The following is a 23939-nucleotide window of genomic DNA, read 5'->3' as shown; positions in this document are numbered from 1 at the left end:
TGAATCATTTAAGTTTCTGTTACAGTCATGTGACTGAGAAAGAAAAGCAATTCCTAGAATAATTACACTATTATCTTAAATTTATTGGGTGCTTACTAAATGCCAGGCACTATATTAATCATCTTACCTGCATCATTTTATTTAAATCCTTACTATCTTATGAGGAAGATACTGCTTTTAACCTCTCAAATTTATAGAAAGGAAATGGAAGCTCAGAGATAACAGATACTTTGATCAGGTACTTAGGCAAGATATAGCAGAATTGAGAATTGAGGCCAGACAACCTGGCATTAGAGCCCATGAACCCTACTATACTAGGCTCCTTTCTAGAACATAATTGGATGTTACTGGGTGTCCATTACGTTCGCAGATTGCTAGTCATGGGTTACATTAGGAAAAAGGAGGTTAATATTATTTCAAATACAGTGATAAATCTTCAGACGTCTAATCGTTGAATATGTATTCTCTTAATTATTAATGAACCTCATATACATATATGTGTTATCTTTGACTTAAAAAGCCAAATACAATTATGAGTCTTTGGTTATGTGAACTTATATTGTGTAAAATAGCATCTCTTAATATTAAATGGAAACTTCAAAATACTAATAACAAAATAGAAAGAGGAAAATCTGAAAACAGAGAGAGTGAAGAGAGGGAAAACTTCTGCCCCCTTTGTTGATTTCAGGGGATTTTCTTTCTTCCCATCATCTTACTTAGATATTTTTTAATTTTTTTATTTAATTATGCATACCAGAACTGGGTACAGGCCAGATGTGTGGGAGGGTGAGAGAATTCGCCAGAGACAGAGCAGGGAGCAGAACATGCAGACGGACCGAAAACACTGCTGAGGGGAGCAGCAGGCGCGAAAGGAGAGGTCTGCCTCACCATGTGGGATTCTCCCTGGCTGGCTGGGAATCGAACCGGTGCTGCAGAGGCTGCGGACAACCTCACAGCACTGCACTCAACCTGCTGCGCCACCGGGGAGGCCCTTACTTAGATATTTTTTAAAAATTAGATAACCTGGGCCTCCTTGGTGGCACAAGGGTTTGGGACACAACCTATGAAGCTATCTGCAGCCTCTGCAGCATGAGTTCATTCCCTGGCCAGCCAGAGAGCTACCCACATGGCACAACAGACCTCTCCTGACTCAATGTGAGTGGCTGGCCTAAACTACAACCCTTTTCCCCTCTCTTCCATTCTCTCTATCACCTATCTATCTGCTTTCAAAATGGACCTTAGATGACAATCAAAAAATTCTTGCTGTCTTAAAGTGTTCTGAGGAGAGGTTATGTCTCCTTCTGAGGGAAGAGATAGTGGTGGCGATCAAATTTAAGTGGTGTGGGGAATAGGTATGGGGAAATGTGGAAATGCTAAATTGCTAAAGTAGAAAAATCACAAGGGAGGAAGTAAGAGAAGAATAGGATGAGAAACAGGCCAGGGATCAAGTAAGAGAACAAAAATGGGCATTGGGTTCAGTCATCATAGTTTCTGATTTTCTCCAGCATAATAAAAACGAGACAGGGTTGAGTTGTCAAGGGAGAGAGGATTTTCAGCTTCTACAAGCAGTTTGAAAATGGCTGCCTATGCTATAAAACTAGGTAAGAAGGCAAATGAAGTCATGGAGGGAATGATGTACTTGGAGAAATGGGATATTGGGGTTTGAGTGTGGGTTTTTCAAGTATGAAGTGTTGGAAGTAGAACAAAGTTATTCCCATGTCACACCCTTGCCTAGGTGATGGGACTCTCCATTTTTCACAGCTGAAGGGCCAGCTGAAAGTTATGATTTGGACTCAAGAGTCATTTGAACTCTTAGAGCCATTTGTGTTGTTCTTGTATTTTTCCTGAGAGGGTTTGATGAGAAAAATTATCCCTAATTGGCCAAACACTCAGGTTCTATCCCAGTTTCATCATCCACTTACCTTATTTGTTTTTTGTTTGTTTCTTGGCTCGGTGCAGTGTACTTTACTGATGGGACACGACAAGGCAGGGCCCCTGAGCCCCGCCTCTTCTCCAGGGAGTCTGGCATGGAATTGTGACAGGTCAGGAGATTCTCAGTGTAGATGAGTGGGAGGAGTCCCCAGCAGTTGAGGGCGCTCCTCTTCCTCTTGTGTTCTCACTGGGGCTGGTGCTTTGAGGTCATGTGGACCATGAAGCATACCACCTTGTTGCTATTGCCAGACTCATTGTCATCCCAGGAAATAAGCTTGAACAACTGGTTATTATTTTTTTAAAATTTATTTATTTATGCATACAAGAACTGGGGCACAGGCCAGAAGTGTGTGTGTGTGGGGGGTGAGAGGATTCACCAGAGACAGAGTGGGGAACAGAACAGGCAGACTGACTGAAATAGACTGCTGAGGGGAGCAGTGGGTGAGTCAGGAGAGGTCTGCTGCGCCATGTGAGTCACCTCCCTGGCTGGGGATTGATCTCATGTTGCAGTGGCATGGATAGATTCATAGGTTGCATCTTAACCCCTTGAGCTACCAGAGAGGCCCCTTGAGCAACTGGTTATTGAGGGCAATGCCAGTCCCAGCATTGAAGGAATGGGTGTAACTGTTAAAATCAAAGGACATAATCTGATCCTCAATGTAGCCCAGGATGCCCTTAAGAGGACACTGTGACATCTGCTTCACCACTTTATCAATATCATTGTATTTGGCAGCTTTATTTACGTGGCAGGTTAGATCCACAAATAACATATGAGGTGCGGATCGAGGCCCTGCAAGTCAGCTACCATTCAGCTCAGGTATGATTTTGTCCACAGCCTTGGTAGTTCCAGTAGAAACAGGGATGATGTTCTGGGCAGCCCCCTCACCATCACACCACAGCTTCCCAGAGGAGTCATTCTTGATCTTCTGGGTAGAAGTGATGGCAAGGATCATAGTCATGAGTCCCTCCACGATGTCAAAGTTGTCATGGATGACCCTGGCCCAGGCAGCCAAGCAGTTGGTGGTGCAGAAGGCATTGCTGGAAACTTGAGGGAGCTGTTGTACTTCTTATATTTTACACCCATGACAAACGAGGGCATCACCCTTCAGGTGAGCCCCAGTCTTCTCCAAGGTAGTAGAGACACCAGTGGATTCCACAACATATTCGCCATCAGCATCATCCCATTTGATGTTGGTGGATTTTCATTCCTGGAAGATGGAGATGGATGTTTCATGGATGATGAACTTCCCATTCTCCACCTTGACTGTGCTACTGAACTTGCCATGGATGGAATCATCCTGGAACATGTAGACTATGTAGCTGAGGTCAACAAAGGGACAACAATATCCCCCTCACTAGAGTTAAAAGCAGCTCTGGTGACTCAGTCGGGCCAAATCCATTTACTCCAACCTGCTCCACGGTGACTGCGCGATGCAATGGCGCTACATGAAAAGAGGCAGCTGTCTGTAGAAACTGCAGGAGCAGAGTGCCACTTTCCTTTTGTATACTGAAACAATATACAAAAGGATGGCTTTGGATTTTGAAGTTGACTTTCTAAGTTTAACTTCTGTATTAGGAGTTTCATGCTTACCTGACACTTTAAACCTCAGTTTCCTTATCTTTATTTTTTTTAATTTAAAGATTGATTTATTTATGTGTTCAAGACCTGGGATACAGGCCAGCTCTTTAGGTGCAGGGGGGTCAGAGGATTCACTAGAGACAGAGTGGGAAACAGAACAGGCAGACTGACTGAAATACACTGCTGAGGGGAGCAGCGGGTGAGACAGGAGAGGTCTGCTATGCCATGTGGGTAGCTTTCTGGTCTGCTGGGGATTGAACTCATGCTGAAGTGACTTCAGATAGCTTCATAGTGCTGTGCTTAACCCCTTGCACCACCAGGGAGGCCCAGTTTCTTCATCTTTAAAAAGGATTCCATATTAGCTTTTTCATGGAAAATTTCTAAAGTAACATGGTGAAAAGCATTTTATATATTGTGAAGTTATTATTGCTTTCTTTTAACATTGCAATTTCATGAGGTTGGAAGGCTCTGCAGAGTTGTCTTTTTTATTCATCTCTATCTACTCTGGACCAAATACACCGACTAGACCATAGTGAATGGCAAATGAATGAATGTTTGATTAATAAATGAAATTTACAATAGAACTATTTGATACTTAATTAAGCTTGGCATTCAGATAGGCCATCTTGGATATAACTCAGGGATTTAATAGCTTTTAAAGTTCAAAAAAGATTTTTCTGTGAAGATGTATTGGTCTTGTAGGCATGTGTCTGTAGGATAGTGTTAAAGTAAAACTTTTGAGTGCTGTCAAAAATTTCTTAAATCCTTATGTGAAAGGCCCTGAAAATTGTCCACTTAAGTTTTATATAACTTCCAGCTCCTTTTTCTTCTGGGGGATATCATTCTTTATTATGGGTCAATTTAGTGACATCTCAATATCTGACTATTATACTAAATTGACCATAGCAGTTCTTAATTTTTCGGACCACTCCATAGTGTCATTTCCTGTGAATTAATTTAGCTTTGCTGTTAACTAAGGATTTCAATGCAATTTTGTCCATTAAAGACAATCACCCCAGCAAATTCTGAGGTATTTTACTTAGTTCTCTTTTAAGCTGAACTCTCTTTATCTTTTCAGATACTACTAATTTGTAAGATCATTTATTAATCTTGATTAACTGGACTTCTTAAGATTTATATAGTCAATTCTAACCACAAAATTTTGCTTGGATCAAGAGGATGATTTGCTACAAAGAGTTCAAATAGAGATGATGCACTTTAAACTCAAGTTATGCTTTTTTTTTCCCTAAAGGGAAGAACTATATGCAAACTTACAGGTATATTTTAATATTCCTGTTAAATATTTTAATATTTAAGACACAAAATATATAATTTTTCTTGGTAATTGAAGTTGAATCTGAAACATTAAAAAATTAACCACAGCAAACCAAATTTTCCAAGTGAAAAATAATGTCTACTGTTGAGCAGAGCTTTCTGCTGATTAATGTAATAATGCATGTGGAAGTGGGGGTGAGTTCTTCACATCTTCATATGTTTACAGATGAGATTTGTGCTGTCTAAAATTTACAAGAATTGGTTTACTGAGTTACAAATTCAGAGAACGAAGCAATTAGATTTATATAAATTGGTAAATCTACTACCTGATTATATTTCAACCAGAGAATTTATATATTATCACTTTCTTTAAAATGCCATATTTTGAAAATGCTATGTAGTGTTTAGAATTGTGACACCTAGAACTAGCTTGCCAGGTTCAAGTCCTATTAACCATGTGACCTTGAAATTCTGTCATTCAGTTTTGGAATACACAAAATGAGATGATAATAATCATAGATACACCCCATAGGTTGATCTGCAGATTAAATTTACCTGTAAGTTAAAAACATTTGTAAGTGTCTGGCACAAAGTAAGATACAAAAATTATCCTATAGTGTGATTTTGTTTATGTATCACGTGAATTAAACATATATAGGGCTAGTTTTCTTCTATCCATTTTACCTTTCAACCTTATTCTGTAGATTGGAATGGTCAAGTGCCAATGACTTAATTTCATTGTTAGGTTGATCAAGAACATGTCTTTGTCACTGAATTCTAAATATTGATAGAACCAGATTTGCAAGTATATATTACCTTACAATTCATTTCTCAATCTTATTTTATAGCCAGCCTGTTTCCTGGCTATAGATACTATGGAAGTCTATACTGCACATATGGGGTCATAGCTGACAACAGCCAATAAAATAACTATTTTTAAGAGTGGTAAGAAAATAAGTTCTTTTTGAAGCCTAAGATGAGTCAGTGAGATAAAGGTTATAGAAATAAGGAAGTTGCAAGAAATGTTTAGATATGACTAGATTATTCCTATAATGAAATATTAGTTGAAATTTCTATTTTTTTAAGATTTATTTATTTATGCACACAAGAACTGGGGTACAGGCCAGAGGTGTAGGTGAGAGGATTCACCAGAGACAGAGTGGGCAGCAGAGCAGGCAGATCTACTAAAGTACACTGTTGAGGGGAGCAGAGGGCGAGACAGGGGGGGTCTGCTGTGCCATGTGGGTTAGATCCCTGGCTGGGGAATCAAACTCAGGCCATAACTGTGAGAGCGCTGACACTTAGCCCCTAGACTATCAGGGAGTCCCCCTGGGTTGTGGATTTTATATGCATTCTTTCATATAATATCACATGGTGATGAAGTCAATTGTTTTTGCTTTTTTACAAATATGGAAATGAAAAGCTAGAAAGTTAAATAATCTGCCCAAGGTCCTATATGAGTAGATGACAGAGTACAGACTTAAGTGCAGGCTGGACTCTAAAACCCAACCTCATCCATATGCATATTGCTTCTTAATGCTTTGCAACACTTTGGGGAAGTCCTGTAGGAAGTCTTTTTTGGTCCTTGCAGACAGTGTGGTAGTACACATGTTGATACTTTCTGAAAATAATGATGTTGTAAGGCAAATTTATCTAGCTTTTCCTAACTTCATATTTCTTATTTATAAAATGAATATAATAATGTCTAATATATAAGATTGTTGTGAGTATTAAATCAGGGGAAATATATGAAGCACCCATACATGGTCAACCTTCAGTAGATATTCTTTCTCTTTTCTTGTGCTATTGGCTATTGGTTACAAGAACTGTAGAAAAAAATTCCTGTTGGTTTCTGTCTTCCAACTGACAATTTATTGTTAAATCATTTTACTAATATGACCAGAGATGATTAGATAGATGATACAGGGATAGATAGATGATAGGTAGATAGATAATATCATTACATTGGTGGGAAATTTAAGTAAGATACTCAGTAAAGACTAGTATAATAACAGTATCAACAGGATGGCACCCTTATTCCCCCATCATTCAACTAGATGGGAATCCATTTGGGGACAGAGAACTGATTAGAGTAATCTCTGGCAGTTCCATACCTCCACTGATACGATTCTTGGACACAGAAGTCATCCTACATATTTGTTGCTTCACTGACTCAAAGAGGAGGAAAGGAATAATATGCTGACTTCCTTGAATTCATATATAAAATCAATTTTTAATTTTAATAATCAAAATGTGGATGATTATTCCTTTTTTCATTCTCCTGTAATTTCCTAGTACATTGATCTCTGTTTAGAATAACTGGGCCACGTAGAAGCTGATTAGTTAAACTGATCGTCTGAGAACCTGGATGCACTCTAATATTTATTTTAGGATATAAATATAAATTACCAAAGACTAGACCTGGGTATCTTAAAGGGAATTATTCCATTATTAACTATTTGCTTGATTTTTTCAATGTACCAAATACCTTAAATATTTCTATGCAAGTGTTATGATTCAGGTAGATATTTAAAAAAAAATCTCAGAGCAGATTCACTGTTAACAACAAAGCTAAAACCATTTTACCATCTAGTTTTTATAAATAATTACATTAATAGTGACAAGAATTGAAATTGGTGGTTTCATTGATTGATAGAGGTTTTCCTGGCATATAAAACATGGAATTGTATTGACTTTTTAAATGCCTGCATAAAACATTTTAAAAATAATTTTTATAATTAATTTCTTCAGAGGTTTAAATGAGCTTTATGCCATTTTTCTAAGAGCTAAGAAATTTGGGTCTGAGAGTAAAAATAGTGAAAAAAATTTCTTGTCAACTTTTCCCATTGTGGTTAGTTGGTGCGTGCAACTCCTGTTGTGCCTCTAGATATTATGACAAACTTTCAAGACATTGGCTTGTTCTGCTTCCCCACCCTGGAGAATACTATCAATTTTGAGTTATTAATATACATTATATATAATTCTAAGTCCTTTACATAATTCAAGTCATTTAGAGTCACAGAAACACTTTAGCTATCTTACAGACGAGGAAACAGAGAAGGTAAGTCACTTCTAAAGGGTTACACAGGTAGCAAGGGACAGAGTTGGCTCTATAGTAGTCACTTGCTTCTTTATTGCAGTCTCTGAAAAAAATCAGGTGCTGACATTTACCCCACATCAAGGATTTCAGGGACCTTGCTCTAGCCACATGGATAGTGTCCAGTGATAATGTGTGAGCAGAAGATTGAGGGGAAGGGTGGAGAGCAGGATGTGGAGGAGGTGCAATAGACTATGGTGAACGACCATAGTGGCCTTGGGTTGTGGGTGCGACATGTTGGTGTACATCTGAAGAGGTATGATCCTAAACCTCTGAATCATATAGAATGATGTAAACCAATGTTATCTCAGTAAGATAAATAAAGAGAAACAAAGGATACACCTGAGAGATTATGTAAAAAAATAAAAATAATAATAAAAAAAAGAAGTAGAGAAATGGATCTCCCTTTGCCTTGGGTCAGGTCTGGGTCTGGCCCGTATCTGCTGGCATGGCGGGGATTTCTGCAGCAAATTCATCTAAAAGAGAACTGAAGTGGTTTTCCTCTTTAGCCAGGTTGTACCTCAACCTGCCTTCATTAAGCCCCTTGCATCCCTTTTCCCTTCTTGGGGTTTTGTGGGTGATTAGCTATTTGACTTATATGAAGATAAGTGGTTCCTACCGACAGTTATTTGCTGCCTAGAAAACCCTTCTTTGATGCTGTGTTAAACTGACCATGCCTTCCCTTTTTTATTCCTATGTACTGAGAGCCACTGTACTGGTGGAGCAGCAGGGATGACAGAGCATGGGGACATTGCCTGCCACCTCACTAATGACCCCGCTTATTTACTTAGCCATCAACTCCTTTACCTAGCTCCCCCAGGGAAGCAGCAAGGGCCTCAGCCTGGGAGAGAGGCACAGAATGGGGCTTCCTGCTCTGCGTGGCGTTCCTGCAGAAGGCTTAAATGGTGCCAACTGGGGACAGATTGTCCGGGAGGTCTGCTAAATTCCACCTTCTCTTTCAGTGAACTGTAGTGATTACTACTGAGTGCACCCAGCAGCTGTTTCCTGCCTGTCAAGGACATGTGTGCCCTTCAAGGAGCTCACTGCTCTTGGTCGGTTTATGGCGGGCTGTTCCCTCTGTCTCCCTGAGCCCTCATCTTCCTGAACCACTGGCGCGCACTTGAGCTTGTGGTCTCAGGTTCATGCTGACTTGATTTGAAATGCAGGGGAAAACAAAGGTTTAACTCCGCGGGTAGAGAAATCACTTAGACATCTTTTGACTTAAAAGCTACTATAAAAACCTAAGTCATTATTATTCCCAAGGCTTAAAATAACCTCGCTGCCGCCATGCTGGGTAAAAGGTGTTCAAGTTCCCTGCATTACGCGGCCTACCCGGGTCAACGGCGGGCCTGGCACACTGTGGACAGATCAGCGTGGCGGCGCCGCAGCCTGCATGCTTGGTGATGGTCAGGTGGAGCTTTCCTCACTCCATAGATAGGAAGCTGTTTATTTAAATTTTCCGTGAAAGAGAGAACTCTGGGATTATCCATTGTTACAAATCCCTCCCTGATAAGTCAAAAGCAAATGGAATCCAAATTCAGTTTCCTATTATCCTCTTTGGTATTTTTGTGATTCTGTGTGAAAATGTTGGAAATGGATCCCCATGGATGGTTTCTGGCTCTAGGCATGTCGTACAGGCAATAGTGGATTATTTTCTCATTAATATGCTGTTAGCTTTTTGTTCCATTTACTCCCAGGAGGCAGCGAACAGTGGAATTGGAATAGTGACTCTTGGGAGATGAATGCAAGGAAGCAGAACTCTTGCCCTCTTCATCTGTTCTGTTTACAGCAGTAGATTCCTCATAGACCCTTCTGGTGGGAATGAAGCTGGAGCTATAGTAAGAGATAAATAGTATTTTTATGAGGAAAGGTCAAGGAATATAGAGAAGAATAAACCAGGAACTAATATTTTTATTATTATGTGAATCATTGTTTTAGAGAATTTAAGCCTGAAAAAATTATAACAGGAGAATTAAAGAGAAATGACATTTATTTATTTATTCAACAAGTATTTCTTGACTGTCCCACTGTGTGCCAGGCTCTAACGGTGATGAAAAGACTCTATCTTGGAATTTGTGGCTTTGCATACAGGCACTTCAAACAAATGGTAAATAATTTGCATCCTGTATTTCTCCTCCTTCCCACCTTTCTCTCTCTCTCTCTCTCTCTCTCTCTCTCCCTCCCTCCCTCCCTCCCTCCCTCCCTCCCTCCCTCCCTCTCCTCTCCTCTATTCTCTCTTCTTGCCCCCTCTCTAATATATATACAGGTGTGTCTATTTAGATATGGATGGATGTCTATATCTAGCTATCTATTGATATAGGTTTATCGGTCTATCTATCCATCTTTCTGGCTGTGTGTCTGTCTTCAACCATCATCCAGCCATCTATCATTTGCTTGCCTAGTCAGGATATTAGAAACTCATTAAACAAACAGAATTGTGTCTTAGAAGCTGTAACTTCTCTACCACAAGCCTCCACTCTCCCTACCCTTCCTCACCCTTGCTCCCTGGTGACCTAAACCACACTGGTTTTCACTGAAAAGTTACTATAAATTCTTCATTTCAATATGCAAAATGGTGCAGAAAGAGTTCTGTGCTTCTAGTGACTGTCTCAGGGACTTCTTCAACCACTGACTTTTAGAACTTAATCAGTGCCGGTGCTGGCGGGGAAAGAGGTTTTTCCCATCTGCTGCTAGATTTTTTTTTTTGTATTGAGAACCAGACCTGGCTCTCCTATTTTGCCTTGCTTACCACATATTTCTAAAACAAACAAAAAATCACGACTTTATTGTTATTTGCTTTTACTTTCATCAGTCTAATTTAATCATCAAAAATTCACTTGGTTGGGGCCTCCCCGGTGGCGCAGCGGTTGGGCGCTGGGTTGCGAAGCTGCCCGCAGCCTCTGCAGTGCCGGTTCGATCCCCGGCTGCTCCCCAGCCACCGGAGGAGGGTCCCACATGGCGCGCAGACCTCTCCTGCCGCCCGCTGCTCCCCTCAGCAGTGTACTTCGGTCCTTCTGCCTGCTCTGCTCCCCGCTCTCGCTCTGGTGAATTCTCTCACCCTCCCACGCTTCTGACTATACCCAGTGCTTGTATAAATAAATAAATAAATAAATAAATAAATAAATAAATAAATAAATAAAAATTCACTTGGCTGGTGGTACCAGAACATCTAACAGTAGCTTAAAGAGATGGGGTTACTGACACTATAAGAAGTTTAGGGATAGGTTGTTTAGGGGCTGGTGTGATACTCCAGTACTGCTGTCAGGTACCAGCTTGTTCCCACAGTTTCTTTCATCATCTCTTCTATGTATTCCTTTATTCTCTTGCTTATTGCCTGAGGTTACAAGATGGCTATTGCACCTCCTGACAAAATGTCTGCATCCCAGTCAGGAAGTTGAGGAGGGGGAAAAAAAGCAAAGAGGTTTGACTGCTAAATGTGTCTGCTTTTTAAAAAATTTTTAATCAAGAGATATCAAAGCTCTCCCAAAAGTCCCTTCCATAAAGACCTTATATCTCACTGGTCGGAACTCTTATCACATGATTGATAAGTCAGGCTTGGTGGTGGTGATAGGTGTTGGGATGCAAACAATCAAAAGGCCACATTGTACCCTTAAACACATATGGGATTCAGGAGCAAGTCTGAAAAGAGGTTAGTCTGAAAAGAGGTTAAGAAAGACAACTGAGTTGAATTATTTTAGATCTAAAATAATGTTGGTATATGATAGTGTTCTCTCATCTAGCGAAAAATTAGCAAGTTACTTGAAACTAAAAGGATCGTAAGCAAATAATCTTTAAGTTTCATTATAGTTTCCCATAGGAACCAAATAAAAATGGAAGATGAATATGAGGCAGGCGAACTCTTTTTTTTTAATTAATTTTTTCTTGCATCATTGAAATCCCTGTAGTTCTCCACCCTATCACCGGTGAACCATCACCAGATTCCCTGTGCTTTTCCCTCCCCTGTCTTTACTCCCCTCTCTTCTCCGCCTTTGCTGTGTGCCAAAAAGTTTTGGCTTTTTCTTGATCTTTTGTTTGGGGTCTCTATATTCCACATATAAATGAGACCATTGAGGCAGGTGAACTTTAATGAACATTTGAGCACTGATTTTTGTTAGACTTTTCAGCACATACTTTTCACAATGTTATTAATAGTGTTCTTGTGCTTCATAACTCAAAGATACACATTTGCTAATGAAACGAATTGCCAATTTCTTAAAAATAAGCCAGGAATAGTAATGACTCACCTTTCATATTAGATAACAAAGAAATTAACAAGAGAATCTAATTTTTCTATTTTCTGGCATCATGTCAGGTGGCTTAGTTATAGAAGCATTTTCACAAAACTTTGCTTGCCTTATTAAATTTGTGAATGAAGTACTTTTTGTAGCATGTACAACATCCTTCTCTTCTGAGTCTGAGTTTGTCTTTCTTGGGTTGAAGAAAGATGGTGCTTTAAGACTCAGAGATTAAATTGGAGAGTGACATCTTCTTGGGCACTCCAATCCATCACATCAGAAAACCCAATTACCTTAGTGATCATTGACTAACTACCGGTGAGAGAATCTTCAAAATGTTGTCCTCCCAAGCCAAGCCAAAGAGCAAATAAAGCTCCCAACTAACCAAAGCACCCTACAGTTTCAGTCTCTATTTGCAAAAAGATTCTTTAAAAGTCTGCTGCTCTGTTTTACTGCTTACTTTTTCAACAGAAGGCCCAAAGTCAGGGGGTGATGACTTGTTCACTATGAAGAGATCCTATTACTTATAATGACTGTCAAGCATCACTGTGCTTGTATGTATGATTTTACCCATGGCTTCACAGAGGAAGAGTGCAGAATCAATCAGAGGGAGATAACTGAGTCTTCTTTCTGTCTATAGTTAAATAAATTCTACCTTTTCCAGCAGAAAATGTGGGGTGAATCTATCCTCCCAAGACAGATATATCTACAGACATACAAATTCAGACTATAACTCTTACCTTATAATATTGAGCCACTAGGAGAGAGACTTTTCAAGCCTCAACAATAATAATGCTTTCTCTTAAGATCAAATAAGTCACTTTGGGAGGAGGAAGGAATGGCGAGTGGGAGAGAGGGAGGAGATGCAGAGGGTGAGGGGGAGTGAGAGAGTGAGAAGAGAAAGAAGGGGAAGACAAACTGTTTAAGAATAGAGCCTTGGAACACAGCAACATTTCAAAGTTGAGGAGGGAAGGTGTATTCAGCAATATGGCATTTCTTATACTTTAATAAGCAATATCACATTGCTTGGAAACTCCTGAAACTGTAATGTGTCAATAAAGTAGACCCACTATTACAAAGTAGGTATAGAAAAGATATGTCTAGCAAGGTATAGAAAAGATATGTCCTAGAGCAAGTGAAAGGTGGAGTTAAACATGGAAGTCATCACCATGGCTCTATCTAGTAAAAGAACATCCATGTTCTTGTTTGAGACCATCTATATACCAGGCGCATACTGAAGCATCAAAGCCCCGTCTTCTCCTTACTTCAGGTCTCTTCAAGAACATGATGTTCATAAAAGGACTTTTGACAAAGGCTCATGCTAGTTGTGGATACTCTGCAAGGGACTGACATAAAGAAATGAATCTGAATTGTCCCTTTAAGAACTCACATCTAGAAGAAGCCTTTGAGGACACTTAGAACAATAGTTGGAGTACAGCATGATCTGGGCTCCAACAAAGGAGAGGTAGATAAAGCACAGTGATGTTTAGTATGATGGTGAAAAGCATGAATTTGACTTCAGACTGCCTGGATTCAAGTTCTGGACACAAGTTAGAAGTTCTGAGATCCTGGGCAAGAAACTTAGTCTCTCTGTCTCTTAATTTTCTTGCTTGAAAAATAGGTATAATAATAGAACTTTCTTACTCTTTTTATGAGAATTAAACAATGTAATATATCAAAAGGATTTATAACATTGACTGCTACCTTCTAAATGCTATTTGAGTTTTGACTATTATTGTTATTACATGGAGATCCCAAAATAAGGGAATTCAAACTTCCTCTAGTGAGGAAGCCTTCTTGGGGTAGATGATACTTGATGTGATGAAGTGTGAACAGAAATTATCAAAGAGGACCATGGGAGAGACACTCCCAGAAGACAGAGTACAAAGGCAAAGCATTTCAGTGTAACTGATGCAACTCCATGTCTGGGATATGGGAAGGAGAGAGGTTGAATGTAAAGTTAGAGGATGAATCTCATATGCCTTGCAATGGAGTTTTGCCCTTAAAATCCTATAAATGAAGAGGCTATGAATCTTTCTGAATACAAATCACATGATCTGGTTTGTATTTCTGAACAATCACTGTGCACCCATCAAAAAAAGTAGATTGGGATGCCTCCCTGGTGGCATAGGGGTTAAGTCTCAGTGCTATCATGTTTTCACCTCTGTGGCCTGAGTTTGATCCCAGCCAGGGAGCTGACCCACAGGATGCAGAAGACCTCTACTGTCTCACCTGCTGCTCCCCTCAGCAGTGTATTTCAGTAAATTTGCCTGTTCTGCCCCCCACCCTGTTTCTGGTGACTCCTCTCATCCCCCACACCTCTAGCCTGTACCCCAGTTCTTGTATGCATAAATAAATAAAAATAAACCTTTTAAAACAACAGATTAGAAAAGCACACATCAGGAAGAAAATTTTATATGTTATTCATTGTTTACTAACTTCTGGGAGTTAGGTATAAAATGATGTGTAGAAAATGATCTTTCCTTTTAAAGATCTGGAACCTATCTGAGAAGACAGAGATAGAAACATTGAACTCTAGAGCAGGGAGACAAGTGTTATCATGTGGTGGGCCTGAAGTGGAAGAGGCATACCAGGGAAGGGAGGGTGAATTCTGCCAGGCAGGTTGCTGTGGCCATGGTGATGAGAGAACATTCAGAGCAAGTGGCACATTGGTGGCATAATCACAGGATACATGTTCACAGACCAGTACCAGACCAGGGGTTGGGTGAAGGGAGAACACGTGGAAAAGGACAAGTGAAAGCTCAAATGTCAGATGAATTAAGGTTGGCCTCTATGTAGTTGGGAGCCAGCAACTATCAAGATTTCTAAAATACAGGAAAAGTATTATAGTTGAAGGGAAAATCTTGGGCTGTAGAAACTGATAGATGAGCTCAAATTCATAGTGATTTGCAGCCTGTAACCTTGGCTTGTCATAAAATTGTTGTAAGCCTCATGGGGAAGATAATAGGACCTACTTTGTCCTGTAGGATTCAGTGAGGATTAAATGAGCACATACATGGGAAGTACTTGGAATAGTGTCTGGGAAGTACTTAACACTAAATAAATGTCATTGTTATTTTAATTATATCTGTGCTTTTGAAAGATTGTTCTGGCAGGTGTATGATAGTGGAGAGACTAGAAGCAAGAGGCTGGTTGGAGGTTTTAAGTCCAGGCAAATGGAAGGCAGGAGTGGATAAGGCAGTGTTGTCAAACAAGCAGGAGAAAATGTGTTTGAGGGACCTCTCAGTGCTAGAGGGGACAGGGTGGGACTGATTGAAAGGCGGTGAGAAGAGGCCAGGGAGGAAAAGTAGAGGGTGAGGTTTATGCTGGAGATAACTCAGCTTTTTTATTTGGCTGCTTTAAAGGATGATGAGCTCATTACTTGCGATACAAAACAGGACAAACTTTAGGGCTGGGAAGAAAAGCAAATCAGTTCTATTTTGAATGTGTTACAGGTGATTTGTAGAGAGCCAAGTGGAGGGCTTGGGGCAGGGTGCTGATGGAAACACAAAGAGAAATCTGAACTGAAGATCTATATTTTAAAATGTAGACCAATATTTTATATATTTTAATATATATTAATATTTATGTATATTTAATATATATTTTAATATGTAGATCAAGGGTTTGCAATGTTATTCTGGCAAAATATTCAGAGAGTGAATAAAACAGGCTTTGGGGGCAATACAGTATCTTCCACAGCTATGTGACTGCCATCTTAGCATCCTACCAGCCATGGAGAAAACCTAAATGGTGGGGCATGACTGTGTTCCCATAAAATTTTACGAAAACAGGCTGCTGGCTCCAATGGTCCATGTGTTGTAGATTGTCAACTCCTGGTAGAGAGTCGAAGGGCACAAGAATGGGTGGGCTTCTGTAAAGATGGGAGTAGAACAAATTGAAGAGAGCTGACTAGAGTGCAGGAGCCGCCAGCATTCAGGGTGGATGGGTGAGAGGGGCAACGGAAGTCACAGGTTGTCCTGGTTATCGCCCTTCTAGCATCTTCCGCGTTAGGATCTGTTGAAGACATTGAAACCAAACATTCATGCCCTATTTCATCTGAAGGAAAAAGCTGTCAGGAGGTGCAAAGAAAGGAAGATATTAACATTTTAACAAGAGGCCAACATGCCCACTTTGCCCGATGAACCTCATGTTTCCTGGACAAACTTTCTTTCCCTTATCCCTCACCTTTTTGTCTTATAGCTCTTATTTTTTTCCTCCTCCCTTCCCTGCCAACGTTACTTTCCCTACCCTCACACTCCCCACCCTGACGCACCCACCACTATACCAGGTGGGTAAGATGATAATCATCGAGCCAGTTATTATGAGCAGTATAAACAAATGACAAATCTCTGGGCACAGGAAAGGTAACAAGAGGCTGATCAGTAGTTCTAGTTATCTTTCCTTCATGTTTATTGCAGTCTGGTGCAGTTATTTCTAAGAGCCTGACATTGATCGACAGCTTCTATTAAGGCCTATCCAGGGCAGCTGGATTGAACAGATACATTAAATAAAGCAGTTATTGCTTTTCATTGCCTTTCCGTAAAATATCACTGCTAAATAGCTTCTGCCATCAGATGCAGTTAGGTACATGGTTTTAATTTGAGGGACTGCTTTATAACACTGCACAATTGACACTGGCCTTTGTTTCCCCTACAATAATGATTGTGTACATCCTGGAGAATTGATGGGCTGTCTTTTGAGGTGGTGTTGGAGGAGGCGGGAGGAGGGGGCTCTGGCTTTGTTGTTCTCCCTCTCTCTCTTTTTATACATGCCAGGTTTGTCACTTGTTTGCAGCATGGGCAGGAACAATGTCAAGCGAGGGTCCTTATCTCAGGATGTTGTAATGTAGGGACTGTAGCCTTCGCCTGGAGACGAGATAAGCTCAACCTTACAAGCTGGGAGGGAGATGGCACGGGGGTGGAGGGGGTGCGTGATTGAGGCAACAATGGAAAGCTGTCGGGCGCCAGTTACAGCTCTTTCTGGTGCCACAGAAATATATGCATGTGGAATGGTGCATAACAAGCATGAAAATAAAAGTCTGGAATGTTCATCTAATAATGATGTATTTGGAGCAAGATTATGCTGCCCAATGATATTCTTGTTTTATCTCTGGGCTAAACGCTGGGGCAGCTGTGTGCTTTGGCACAGTCTTCTGTCCCTTTTTTTGTGTGCTGCATATTAATCCTTTATTGAAGTAATTAAATGTGTGCTTAATGGCAATGAGCTGGCAGAATGAACGTACAATTGAATTAGCAGTTATGATTGGGAGCATGCTACAAAATGAACTAAATGCAATTACTGTAGGCATTTCTTTCTTCAAGTCGAATCTGGCTACATGACATGACTTAATTAGAGGTGGTTAGATACACTTACTCCCTGATTCTCTAGGGGGCTGTCTGAATTTTAGTTAGAGTGCCCACCCCACATTTGCCCCTTGATCCCCCCTTATGCAGATTCTGCTCAGTAAAGACTCCTCATTCCTTCTCACCCACCATGAAGATAAGGTCTTTTTGTGGGCAAAGCAGGTGTTAGTGGCAACATCTTCAGTAGTGTTCTCCCTCAGTGAACTCTGGTGATCACTGGCATAGCCGCTTGCCAGAGGAGCGAGGGCAAGAGACAGAACCACAGGACCCACCCACTTCGTGACTAGGACAGACAGGTGCCCATCACAAGCTATGGAACAGAACTTGGAGAATGAACACATTTTAACCCTTTCACTTTGCATCCGCCGAAATGACTTCTGGGGTGGTGTGTCATCCTTGATAGAAGCCTTCAGCAGAGGTGACGTGAACAGATTGTCAAGTTCTGAGGGCAGGGACTAAATGTCTGCGACATATTGCTCCACGGAGAGCTCTAAATGAGAAGAAATGACTGATGTGTTCTACTTTCTTTATTTAGAGCTTTTGTAACTGCTTCTAAATATTAGCTAAATTAATGGTTTTGAATTCTGGCCATACAGGAAAATTCCCTGGAGCACTTTAAAAATTGTGGTGGCACCTCTAGAGTTTTAATTGTCTGGGTTGGGTTCAAGACAGTGCTAGTTTATAATAGCTCTCAGGTGATTCTAATTATACCAAGGCCTGGCAAACATTAACTTAGGTAAAATAATTTCACTTTTAAAAATTTATTAATATGCTTTCCTATCTCTCTTTTGGAAGTGTTACTTGGCACTGCAATAGTTTTTGGGGAGGGAGGGTACTTAGCTCACAGAGACATGAGTAATGGTGGATGTCAGTAGATCAAAATGGGGTAATAGATAGCGTTTGCCTTAATCTGATATACAAGGCAATAGCTTTTTCTCATCTCTGTGTTGATCCTGGGCCACTTTGGAAAATGTGGCGCTAGGATTTATAATTCCATCAATTCCTGACCTCCAAGATCTGTCCAACAAGCAAGGGCTCTCATTACTCGTGGCCCCCTGTTTTGATTAGAGTTATTTACCAAGAGGCCAATCAATACTCTATGAACAGACAGTTGAGATGTGAGGGCCTCATCAATCCATTCCGTTTTCTTTTCTCAAAATGGCGGGTGGATGCAGAGCAGAAAACTGACTATGAAATAGAAGGCAAAACTCATAGCCACTTTTGAACACCTAAAATGTGCATTTTCTTTTATTTTTATTTGAACGTAATGAGGCAGGGTCCTTGGTCAGTGGGAGCTCTCGGGTCTATTTTACAGCCTTCATTCTCTTTCCCAGGGCCATAAATGAAACCCTTTCAGCCCTAATGACCACAATGACTTTCCTCGATCATGTTATTGCTACTTTGGCACATTTATTGCTTTCACATGCACTAATGGATGAGTTTGGATATGTTAACAATTTATATATCATTTGATCCTAAAAAAGAAACCCTACTGAACTAACTTAGCCCCCACGATTGAGTGGCTTTTAAGGAGTATAAATGAATTTAATGCTTTAGAAAGAGCTTCTGTAAATTATGAACATGACACCTATTACATTAAGCTGCATTAAGCATTAATACATCTTCATTACTGGCAGGTTGCCCAAACCTCCAAGGTTGAAAAAGCTGCCTGAAAATATTCAATGTGACAGTCACCTAGGCCAAGATGGATGGTTCTTTTTTGGGGTGTGTGAGGGATGTCTATTGACTAGGTTCTTCTTCCACTTCTAGACAAAGAAATGTAAGTGATGTCAACCAGAGTTCCCCAAAGGCTGAGTTTAATGGCATAGGCAAGAACTGCTTTCTTCTCGCTTGCTGGTTAGTCCTCATTTTTCAGGAGATCTTAGAGTAGGAAACTCCAGGTATTGTAACCTTTCATACAAAAAAATTTGGTGAGGAGGCATAATGTTTCTTTCTGGGAGAGTTGCATTTAATTCCCATTTTTATTTTACAGTATAAAATTCTTACCAACACTTATGGGTAATCATCACTACCATTTCCTGTATATTTGTTACATGCCAACACAGTTAGACTCTTTATATACTTTCTGTCATTTATTCCTCCTAATGACCCTGTGAGTAAGATATTGTTGACCTAGGCAACTGTGTTAGTTTTCTAAGGCTGCTGTGACAAAAATATCACAAATTAGGTGGCGCTTAAAAAATTAATTCTTTCACAAATCTAGAGGCTCTACGTCTGAAATTAAGATGTTGGCAGAGTCATCTCTCCCTGAAGGCTCTAAGGGAGAAGCTGTTTCAATTTCCTTCTATTAGATTCTGGCATTGCTGGCAGTCCTTGGTATTCTTTGGCTTACAGATGCCTCTGTCCTGCCTTTGCCTTTGTCTTCCGTAATGTTCTCCCTGTGTGTCTACATTCTCCTTTCCTTATAAGGATATCAATCATATTGGATTTGTAAAGACCCACCCTACACCAGAATGTCCTCTTGTAAGTAATTATATCAGCAAAAGGCATTGTTTCCAAATAAGGTAACAGTTAGAGGTTGGAGGGAGATCAGAGAACAGAAGAGGAAAGGAGATGAGGGGAGGAGAGGGGAAGGGAGGGAGGAAAGGGAAAAGGAGAGGAGGGGAGGGGAGTGGAAAAAGAAAGGGAAGAGGAGGAGAGGGGAGGGGAGAGGAGAAGAGAGACATTAAAAAAGAATATTCATTCTTTTGCTGAGCATGATCCCTTCCAGGTCCATCCATGTTGCTGCAAATTGCATGAGTTTATCTTTTTGATTGCTGAGTAATATTCCATTGTTTATATGTACCACATTTTTTAAAAAAAGATTGATTTATTTATTTATGCAAGCACTGGGTACAGTCAGAAGCGCAGGAGCATGAGAGAATTCACCAGAGCGAGAGCGGGGAACAGAACAGGCAGACTGACGAAAAACACTGCTGAGGGGAGCAGCAGGCGTGGCAGGAGAGGTCTGCGCGCCATGTGGGAACCTTGCTGGCGGCTGGGGATCGAACCAGCACTGTAGAGGCTGAAGGCAGCTTCGCAGCCCAGTGCTCAACCGCTGAGCCACCAGGGGAGGCCCTGTACCACATCTTCTTGATGCAGTTATCTGTTTTTGGGCATTTGGGTTGTTTCCAAAGCTTATGCTAGAAAGAAAAAGAAAAATACCAGATGATCTCATGCATAGCAGGAATTTAGAAAACCTAAATAAGGGACCAGGAAAAAGACCAATTTTTAATAAAGTAAAAATCAAAATTGACAGGCAACTATAAACCAGAGACACACTACATGGGGGGGAGGAGGGAGTAGGATCAAAGCAAGGGAGGGTGGGGATTTTATGGGGACTACAACCAAGATGAAAATGCATACATTGTGTAAAAATGAAGAATGATGTTAAAAATATATAAAAATAAAAATATTAAAAAAAAGAATATTCATTAGATTCAAACTTGGCCAATTGCAAATAAAAGGACACAAAGGAGGAAATGACCATGGAGCAAGACTGGCCTGCCTGGACCCACTGGGTTAAAGTCTTGCTTCTACAGGTTTCTGGTTACCAGCTCTTAGGTAAATTATATATGACCTTTGGTAAGCCTAAATTTATTTACGCAAAAGTGGTATGCATATTACTACTAATACATTATAATATCTATTTTATAATCTTATTTTTGAATATGAAATGAGAAATTAAGTGATCATTAGTGACAAACACATTCCAGTTAGTTAAAGAATTAAAGGGAATTTATTGGTTTAAGTAATGCAAGTATGTTTGGCTTCAGCAACAGAAGAATCCAAGTGTTCATCTTTTGGTTCTGGGCTCTTTGTATAGACTTTATTCTCAGGCAGACCTTACAGTGTAAGTGGCAAAAATACCTGGTACTTACTAGCAGTTAGTAGTTAGTTACCCCAATAGTAGGAGCAAATGCTGTTCTTCCAGTAGTTCCTACAAAAGTACTTCAAGTTCCTGCAAAAATTTCATTTGACTAGACTTGGAAAATGTTCTCATCCTTGACCAAGAGTTGAGAAAGGAGGTGGGAGCAGCCACTGAGATTAGGAGAGCAGTGGGGTGCAGGAAAGGTGGAAAACATGTCTACCATGGAGACATGAGGAGCACATGCTCCCATATGGCCTTGGAAAATGTTACCTATTGGCTGTTAATTTCTTTGTGTATGTGTTTGTTTTTAATTTTTGCATAGAACTGGGATGTAGGTCCGAGATATGGTGTGTGTGTGAGAGAGAGAGGATTTTCCAGAGACAGAGCAGGGAGCAGAACAGGCCGATCTACAGAAATACATTGCTGAGGGGAGCAGTGGGTGAGACAGGAGAGGTCTGTGCCATGTGGATTAGCTCCCTGGCTGGGAATTGAACTCAGGCCTTAGCTGTGATAGCATTGAGACTTAACCCCTAGGCCATGATGGAGGCCCTGGTTGTTATTTTCTATTACACTATTTAAGCCAGCCCTGCTGGGTACTAATACTGTCCCTAAATAAAACTGAGTTTATAAACATGGAGGCAGTTATCAGTAGAATGTGATGAATACTTGAGATAAGAAAGAAAAAAAGCAATTTAAAAAGCTCAAAGTATCTATTTTGTAAAAGGGCAAAGAGGCAAACAGTTCACCCATATCGCAACTATTATTTTTGCATATAAAATATGAAGGCGAAAAAGGAATTCTTGAATTTCCTTTTTCTTGAATTTCAGTATTGTCATGCTTTTTCCTTTTCAAACAGTTTTATTTTTGTTTACTTTGTCCCAGGTACTGTTCTAAATAGCTTATTTGTATGAATTCATAAAACTACCAGGTTGGTTTTGTAATTATTGCCACTTCACGAAATAAGACATTTGAGTCACAGAGAAGTAAGAACGTTGCCCAATTTTTTGTCCTCCATTTGTTCTACTTCTCCTGTTTCATTTTTTTTGTCCTCACTTTTATTCTCTTTTGAATTAATATAGTTTTTTCTTTTTCATTCCTTTCCCTCTTATGTTAGTTTGGGTGTTCCTCACTTTTGATCTTTCTTCTTTCTATATTTAGTAATAAATCTGCTGTCCCCCCTTCATATTTTTATGAAGTTACCATTACCCCCAAAGTATCTTTTGGATGAAAGATACTGTCTTAATTTGGATTTTTTCTAATGCTGCCTCATGATTAGATTCTAATTATGCAGCTTTGACAGGAATACCACAAAGTATTCTGTGTTCTTTTCATTGCACCCTATCAGGTGGTATATCTGAGTGTTTCTTTGACATTTTTTGAAAAATATCTTTTTTTTTCCCTTATAGGTTTTCTTTTTGACATATATCCTGCGCTAATTACTTTTTTATTAGTCTGTATTTTTATTGTTTTTCATGCCATCACACAGGCATTATTAAACACTGATGAAACTTTGGCATTCAGCTATCTGAAAGAAAATTCATTCTCCTTTGGACTAACTCAGGTTCAGTGGAAACCTAAGCAAAAGAAAGAGAAGAAACTCACTTTAAGTTCTTCCTGATTTTATAAGGACTCTCCCATGAGACTATGAACAAATAATGATATTAATAAAAGCAAAGCTAAAGTTCTTAAAATTGTGTTTTAAATTAAATGGTAGCAATACAAGATGTTTTCCCCTCCCGTCCTACCATACCACTGTCTTTGTATCCCTTGTCCCTTTCCCTCCATTCTCCTTCTAACCTCGGAGCCCTCACAGTGTTTATTAATGTCCTCTGGTTTTTGAAAATGCTTTACATTACCTAATTGTTTGCTATGTAAATGTCCAGCGTTTGTGTTTACCATTCAAAATTGCTCAACCTCCCTCCATTTTGATGAAAATGGCTGCATTTCACCCTTTCTTATGGCTACCTAGTACTCCAAAGAGTGGATGGACCATATCCTCTTGGTCTAATTGTCTGTTGATGAACATTTAGGTTGTTTCCATGTGCTAGCTACTGTAAATAATATGCTATGAACATTGTGGAATGTGTGGATTTTGTGTTGGTGATCCCATATTCTTTGGCTATATGCCCAAGAGTGGAATTGCTGAGTCATATAGTATGCACATTTTCAGTTTTTTAAGGTGAATTCAGATTACTTTCCTTGATGGTTGCACCACTTTGCATTCCCACCAACAGTGTAATAGTGGTTATGGTCTTAGATTTCTCCTGGCTTTGTAGGAAGTGGCATTAGAACTTCTGGCTTTTATTCTCCTTCTTTTGCAATAGTATGTGAAAGTTTTTGAATAGATTAGAAAGCTATAATTCTCTCTGTTATAAGATTGATGCATTATGTAAAGAAGTGTCCTATAATGTAACAGAATGTGGGAAATGGTATACTTTTTTTTTGTATACTTTTTTGTATAATTTTCTTTTTTCCTTTTTTTTTTTTTTTAGGTATTTAGGTACCCAGAATCAAGCGGAGCAGACTTTTTATTTCACTGCACATGGTGACCATCTGTCCAATCAAACTTCTCTTTTATTTCATA

At 39.8% G+C, this 23939-nt stretch overlaps 1 pseudogene across 1 annotated transcript in view; it reads right to left on the bottom strand.

Moving 5' to 3' along the window:
* Positions 1–2116: 2116 nt before the first annotated feature.
* The window catches only part of LOC311170569 (glyceraldehyde-3-phosphate dehydrogenase-like), a 52277-nt pseudogene continuing 30454 nt past the window's right edge, over positions 2117–23939 (bottom strand). Inside the window, exons 3-4 of the transcript in view lie at positions 2488–3439; positions 2117–2222 (exon numbers count right to left, since the gene is read on the bottom strand). The product of the transcript in view is annotated as a glyceraldehyde-3-phosphate dehydrogenase-like (transcript). The remainder of the gene's footprint in view (positions 2223–2487; positions 3440–23939) is intronic.

The sequence above is a fragment of the Talpa europaea genome (genome assembly GCF_964194135.1).
Source record: "Talpa europaea genome assembly, chromosome: 5".
Taxonomy (NCBI): Eukaryota; Metazoa; Chordata; class Mammalia; order Eulipotyphla; family Talpidae; genus Talpa; species Talpa europaea.
The sequence above is the reverse complement of the archived record's forward strand: the minus strand, read 5'-3'. Positions and strand labels throughout refer to the sequence as shown.